The sequence below is a fragment of the Cibotium barometz genome, chromosome 41, assembly GCF_041138505.1.
Source record: "Cibotium barometz isolate CiBa-2024 chromosome 41, ASM4113850v1, whole genome shotgun sequence".
Classification (NCBI taxonomy): domain Eukaryota; kingdom Viridiplantae; phylum Streptophyta; class Polypodiopsida; order Cyatheales; family Cibotiaceae; genus Cibotium; species Cibotium barometz.
Genome location: NC_141086.1, coordinates 9,048,977 through 9,056,879, shown reverse-complemented (window position 1 = coordinate 9,056,879; position 7,903 = coordinate 9,048,977).

The following is a 7,903-nucleotide window of genomic DNA, read 5'->3' as shown; positions in this document are numbered from 1 at the left end:
TATATGGATCTGTTGGTTGATCTTGCTGATCTTCAACGAGGATTCCATCTTGATTTTTATAAGTGATTATCTACCGGGTACTATGAGCTAGGAACTATAGAAAAGGCCCGTGAGTGAACAGGTGGTGCGTTCTGGTTGCCAATGATGCCATAGATACTCCAATGAAGGAATGATTGGAAATTAAGATTCAACCGAATACTTGGAAGTTTATGATCAGTAACACTATGATTTCATTAAATGACTTAATTAAATACATTTGAATCTAGGAAAAAGGCAATTTCATATTGGGTGTGTAAGTGGTGTGTCTGGAGTTAAATTTGCTTGAAAATCCGGCTAGGGGGCCTGGGAACTCTTTTCCCAGGTACCCGGAACAAAACCTCACCAAATTTCTAATTGGATCCCATCACTACAGTGGTTGGGCGGTTGGCTAACCCATGGGACTAGATGGCTGGGACTGATGTTTAGTTCGATAGTCGATGAAGTAAATCTCGGACAAAAATTGTTCTATGGAAAAGAATCAATGGCTGTGCCTCTCCATGAGGAAAAAATCGTTGATGATCCAAGTACCATCTTTTTTCCTGATCTGACTTTGGGACTTAGAGGTTTGGTCAGATGAGCTCAGTTAGTTAAGGCTTTTGACCACGTTAGGGAAAAGTTATCCTGGTGGAATCGCCCGTGCTTTCCAGGCAAGAGAAGTTTTTTCAAGTTCGGGTTGGAAGAATCGAGGAATTAGTCACCTGTCCGAATATCCATGGGCGAGGCCCCGAGTGTGGGACCTTGCCCCGCGCAAGATGTGCTACTTCCGCTGCTAGCACCCCGAATTTTTTGTGCGGTGGGGACAAGGATCTTACAGTTGGTATCAGAGCCAAGTTGGCTAATGAGGATCAACTGAGAAGCCAAATATGTCAAAAATTTATCAAGAAGCACTAAGGTTGTAATTGTGTGATAAAATTCATACAATTTGATATTCAAACTAAAATTCGTAAATTGGTAATTGGGCCTTCAGATGGAAGTACCACAATTATATAGAATCCCTGACTTGCTTGAGGCCTAGACATGATGGTATTTACCTTATAGCTCCAAGAACCATGACTACCCGTATATACCGAGGGTATAACTGTAGCTCTTTACTGGCAGTATATACGAGTAAATCTAAGAGTTGAAATTATAAGCATTAATGCTATCCAGATGATGAATTTGAATGTGGTTGATATGATTTTTAAATTCTGGTTGTGAAATGATGAGTTGATTTGGATTTTGATTGAAAAATGATGATTCTTGAAATTTGGTTGAAATGTAATAAGCTGAGCAAAACCACAATGAGGATGAATGGGACGAGTCCCTGTGATGATGTTCATAACTGGAATGATGTTAATAACTCTAGCAAATCACTACGAGATTAGTGGATTGTGCTGGCAGATTGACGCTGTTAACACTTGACCCAGTGGATCAAGTTAAAGGAGGTTAAATTAAAATCTGCATAAATGAAAAATTTCCATGAAGGACTGTTCAGATAGAAATTTCGGTCTAATGGACCATTTTGATGACGATCCTCAGCACAAGAGGGCACTCCTGGCATCAAGCACATGCAGGACGACTATGGTTAGCCCATAGCACTCCCACATCACCTAGGACAACCCTACATCATAACCTCTTTTGTATGGCTGACCATTTCTCATTTTTATCATTCTATTTTCAACTTAAATTATCCCAAAGTAGATTCATAGAGCTCTAATCTACACAATTTTCTAAATTCAAGAGAGTAAACAATAAGAAGAGTTTAATTAATCTTTCTAGGATTAAGAAAGGCTAGAATGTAAAGAAGAGTTTAATTAATCTTTCTAAGATTAAGAAAGGCTAGAATGTAAAGAAGAGAAGGGGGTGGCCTTTTCATCAAGGCATAGCATTTGAATTTAATTCAAACATTTGCAAAGCATAAGAACTAGAACACCATAGATTTTTCATTAAACAAGTAAGAAAATTAGCTTACATGGAGCTTGTAAGCTCTCCTTTGGCTTGAGGGATTGAGAGTTCTAGTCTTGTTTGAAGCAAGAGTGGCCACCAATTCACTTTGGAGAGGATTAGGCCACCAATTCACTTTGGAGAGGATTAGGCCAAAAATAATTGAATTATTGAGAAATTCAATGTAGATGGCTCATGAATGACAGAGGCCTCATTTACATGCCCATTACACGATCGGATTTGAGTTATGTAGTAGGGCTAGTAAGCTAGTTTATGCAAAGCCCTAAGAAGCCTCATTTGGATACAGTGAAAAGGATCATATGCTATACCACTGCTCATTATGGTCCCTTTTATGATTTTGGTAAAGGCTTAGATGTTTATGGCTACATAGATGCAAATTGGACAGGAGGTCTACCTGTGGTGGTTATGCTTTTACATTTGGTAGTGTAATGGTGAGTTGGAGCAGCAAGAAGCAACCTACTATTTCTTTATCCACTACAGAGGCTGAGTGTAGAGGTGCAGTCATAGCTGCATGTGAAGGAGTATGGTTAAAGAAACTCCTGAGACAGATTTGGGTGAGCCTATTAAGGGCAAGGTTGTCATACATTGTGACAACATGAGCATCTAAGAGTTGGCTCTAGTAATCCAGTTTTTCATGCATGGATCAAACATAGGTTCATTAGCACTTTGTTAGAGAGAAAGTTTTGGATGGTATATGGATTTGAAGTATGTGAAGATTGAAGAGCAAGTAGTATGTGAAAGCAAGTTGCCGACATAAAATCTATCCTAGAGGAATCGCCCGTGTTTTCTAGGTGAGGGAAGTTTTTCCGAGTTCGGTTTTGGAAGAACCGAGGGATTAGTCTCTTGTCTGGATATACATGGGTGAGGCCTCGAGTGAGAGGCTCTGCCTTGCGCAAGAAGTGCTACTTCCACTACTAGCATCCTCGAATTCGTTGCGCGGAGGGGGCAGGGATCTTTCAGGTGGTATCAGAGCGAATTAGCTAAAGTGAATCAACCGAGAAGCCAAAAATGTCAAAAATTTATGAAGTAGCAGTAAAAGGTTGTAATTGTGTGATGAAATTCATACAATTTGATATTCAGACGACAGAAATTCATAAATTAGTAATTGGTTCTTCAGATGGAAGTACCGCAATTGCATGGAATCCCTAACTTGCTTGAGGCCTAGACATGATGGTATTTACCTTATAATTCCAAGGACCCTGACTACCCATTTATACCGAGGGTATAACTGCAGCTCTTTACTGGTAGTATATACGAGTAAATCTAAGACCTTGAAACTATAAGCAAAAATGCTATCCTGATGAATTCGAATGTGGTTGATACGATTTTAAAATTTTGGTTGAAAACTGATGAATTGATTTGGATTTTGATTGAAAAATAATGATTCCTGAATTTTGGATTGAAAAATTATAAGCTGAGTAAAACCACAATGAGGATGAATGGGACGAGTCCTTGTGATGATGTTCGTACTGGTATGACCATAATGAGTTCAGCAAATCACTATGAGATTAGTGGATTGTGCTGACAGATTGCTACTATTAACACTTGACCGAGTGGATCAAGTTAAAGGATGAAAAATTTAAAATCTATATAATTGAAATTCCCATGGAGGATTGTTCAAATGAAAATTTTAGTCTAATGGACTATTATTGTGTTAAAAATATGAATGATATGATCTGAATGAATTGTTATCTGATGATGAGTTCTATATAAGATCTTTATTCTAGGATTCTGTTGGGTTGACTAGACTATAAGAAACCCCAGAATCGGTTGGATCTTAAGGGAACAAGTTGTCCTCTAGTTTGCGAGATGAGGACATCTCGCGTTTTTTAAGTGGGGTAGGATGTAAGATTCCTCCCCAGCCCCTCAAGATGTCCAATAATCAATCCCCTTTTCAGAATAATAACAGATCTTGTTTCTATCTGTTTTGACCTAGCGAGATAAAATGTTCTAGAGAGAGGTAATGCAGTTTTTAGATATCTTGGATAGAAAAATATCCCTTCTTATTAAAATGATTTCCCCTGAAATATAAATTCAAAAAGAACTTTCCAATGTGCAATTGGAATTAATTGAAAATAGGTAAAAAGGACCTTAGCCTAAGGGTCTAGATTTTCTAAAAATTTTGGATTAAGGTTCCTATGGACCAATCGAAATGTAGGGAGGAGGTGAATTGAAGAATAAAAGAAAACCCCCCCCAAAAATGAGTAAATTCTCACATAAGATGAAGAGTGGACTAAGGACCAAAGAAAGCAATTAAAAAACTAAATTTTGACACCTCAGAGTGGGGATCTCCCCTCATGAAGGAGACACCTATTTTTCTCATCATTACCCCCCATTTTAAATCAATAAAATGAGACATTTCATCTCTCCTCTCTCCTATTTCAAAACTAGATCCAAAAAGTAAGTTGAATTGACCCAAAAATGGTCAAAAGTTGACCAAACTAATCTCGAAAATTCTAGAATCAGTTTGCTTGGTTAGAGGCTCACTTTTTCCTATAAATAGAAGCCTCCCCCTTTGTAAAAGCTCAATGGTGTTTATGCAATGTTACTCTGCTCCTATCCTGAGCCATCTACATTGAATTTTTTAATAATTCAATTGTTTTTGGCCTAATCCTCTCCAAAGTGAATTGGTGGTCACTCTTGCTTCAAACAAGAGTAGAAAGAACCCTCAATCCATTTTGCTCCAAGGGTGTACTCATATGCTTACACCTAGTCATGCCTTATCTAGCCAACATGTCCAATGCATACCGACACTGAACTAGCCATATTCATGCATGATCTTTCACTACTTCAATGGCAAGAAAATATATCATGTCACCCAAATCCTTCATGTCAAAATGTCCACTCAGTGACTTCTTTATATGCACAATATCTGTAACATGATCTCCTATCATAATCAAGTCATCAACATAGATGACTACCACAACTATGCCATGATCTGTCCTCTTCACATAGAGTGAAGAATCTACCATAGACACGTGAAAGCCAAGAGAGATAAGATATCAACTTATCTTGTCACTCCAAGCATGAGGTGCTTGCTTTAGCCCATAAAGTGCTTTCTTTAACCTACATATATGAGTAGGGTACTTTGGCTGTACATTGTTGAAATTAGGGCATTGTGATGAGCTATGGTGGATCAAACACTAGAATCAATATCATTAACAAAGTGATTAGTAAATAATTAAGATATAATTAGTGGGTAATTAACAAATAGATTAATGTAGGCATGGATACTCAAAAACCAGCAAATTCTCATTAGGGCAATGCCTCAATTTATAGAGTTTACATCAAGCATCAAATCCCACTGATTTCTCCATGATTCACTCCACCTCTTTCCCTGATTCTCTCCACCTCTTCACTTTTCCCAGAATATCTCCCAGAATATCTCCACACTTCCTAAATCTTCTCATGCTACCCTTTATTCTCTCCCAGTAGATTCTACTCACCTTTTCACAGGTTCTTTCACATTTACTCATTCTCTTTTATAGCCATAACCAAGGGCTTGTTCCCGCACACACCCTATTCACTTGTATTTTTCCTCAAGTGAATAATCCTAGCACACCTAGACCCTATACCAAGTTTGCCTCCCCTTACTTGATAGTCCGCGACTAGTGCCTACACCTCCCCTCAAGTTATCTTAGCACACCTGGACCCTATATCAAGTTTCTCTCTTACTTGATAGCCTACGGCGACCAGTGCCTCAAGTCCCTAAACTCATAGTCCTTGACACTCTCTCTCTATGTGTCCAAGGCTTAGTATAGTTGCCCGCGACCTTGACTAAAGTGGTCACACATACATCTACCACGTGGCCTACATCATCGGTGGCTCAGAGGTGGTTTTACTTTGTTGGGGCAGGCTACATTGGGTTGTGGGTCTCACTCTCTCTCTCTCTCAGAGATTTTCACATGGCTCCTCACTCTTTGGAGCCTCACATCTTCTCTTGTCTTCAGTCTTCTTGTCGTGGCAGCTTCTCTCCATGCATCCATGTCTTCTTTCAGTCTTCTTGGGGCACCTTCTCTTCTCATGTCCATGTCTTCCTTTAGATTTTCCTGGTGTGGATCCTCTTCTTGAAAAGAGATATTCTTCTTCTTCCATGGCTGGGGCCATGAGCTTGTCCGTCAGGTCTTTTTGCTCCATATGTGAGCAACATGTTTCAATGTTTTGCTGACAGTTCCTTTGGGTTTTTGATGTTTATCTTGTGTCATTATGCAATGCAAACCCAAATTTATGCGGGAGGTCTTACCTCTTGCCTTATTCTGGACAAGGGCAGTGTCTGATCCCATATTTACACTGATGCAATGTGCCCAATACATAATGCGTATAGCATTCATTCTTATGCACATTCCCAAATGCACATTCCCAAATGCAACTCTGGCTGTGAATAATCTTGATGTTGAGTGATATTTACAGGCATTAACCAAGGGTTAAATGCAAAATGATGATTATCACAATTTTATCAGCACAATTTTACCAAAAATTACATTGAATCAAGGGTAACCAATTTGTACGGAATGGTTGGAGTATCAAACCAACTCCGAATTGCAATCTGAAGTTATAGGGATCTGTATCAGATACCTAATGGTTAATTTGAACCCTCAATTGCACCAAAATACAGTGATTAGCATTGATTAATCACTAATTAGCAAATTAATGTACAAAAAATAGAGTATGCAGGGAGTCCAGATCTGGTGCCTTAGACTTCAAATGAGCTCAAATGCTTTCAAAGCCATCAATAACAATGAGTCTAGTAGAGGATTAATTCTTTCAAAGCCATCAATAACAATGAGTCTAGTAGAGGATTAAGCCAAGAAACACGAGATTTGACCAAATATTGAAAGCTTAATCTCTGTTTTAACAAAGTCACCTGCAGATTTGATGAAGAGCTTGGATCTCACTGTAGACTTGATGAAATTGAATTCTGTCTTCACCAGCTTGTAGAGCATGCTTGAAAACACCTTGGGCTAAGAGGAATTAGAGAACTTTGATATGGTGAAGACAAGATCTGAGATCTTCTACTGAAAAATGGCACCTGCTAAAACAGCGATTTCTCCCAGCTTCGTTTTGACGGTTTGCACTTCTTTCTTGATGAGCTTGAAGAGCACTGAGATAGCTATCATGTGCTAGAAGGGTTTGGCCTAATTTTATGTGTGCAAGGAGAGGGAGCTCCTCCACTGGCTGGGGGTACAAAGGTGAGTTGAAAAAAGAGGGAAAATTATAATTTTCTACTAATCCTAATTAGTAAAATAATTAGCAAGCTAATGAGCTCACAAAATGATGGATTCTAGGCATGGCTCTGATACCATGTTGAAATTAGGGCATTGTGATGAGCTATGGTGGATTAAACACTAGAATCAACATCATTAACAAAGTGATTAGCAAATAATTAAGACGTGGGTAATTAACAAATAGATTAATGTAGGCATGGATACTCAAAAACCAGCAAATTCTCATTAGGGCAATGCCTTAATTTATAGAGTTTACATCAAGCATCAAATCCCATTGATTTCTCCATGATTCACTCCACCACTTCTCTCCAACTCTTCACTTTTCCCAGAATATCCCCCAGAATATCTCCACACTTCCTAAATCTTCTCATGCTACCCTTTATTCTCTCCCAGTAGATTCTACTCACCTTTTCACATGTTCTTTCACATTTACTCATTCTCTTTTACAGCCTCTAACCAAGGGCTTGTTCCCGCACACACCCGCACACACCCTATTCACTTGTATTTTCAACATACATAACCGAGACATCTTTTTCAGCCAGCACTGTCAATCAGCCGAATGTCTTCACCTGGAAAAAATGCCACAAAACTTTGTGAAAAATAGGGGCTTGGGGGGTGGGTCTTTGTGACAAGTACTCTGATGCAAACATTAAAATTGTACTATTGCAAAAAACATACAAAAAGAACATCTTTTA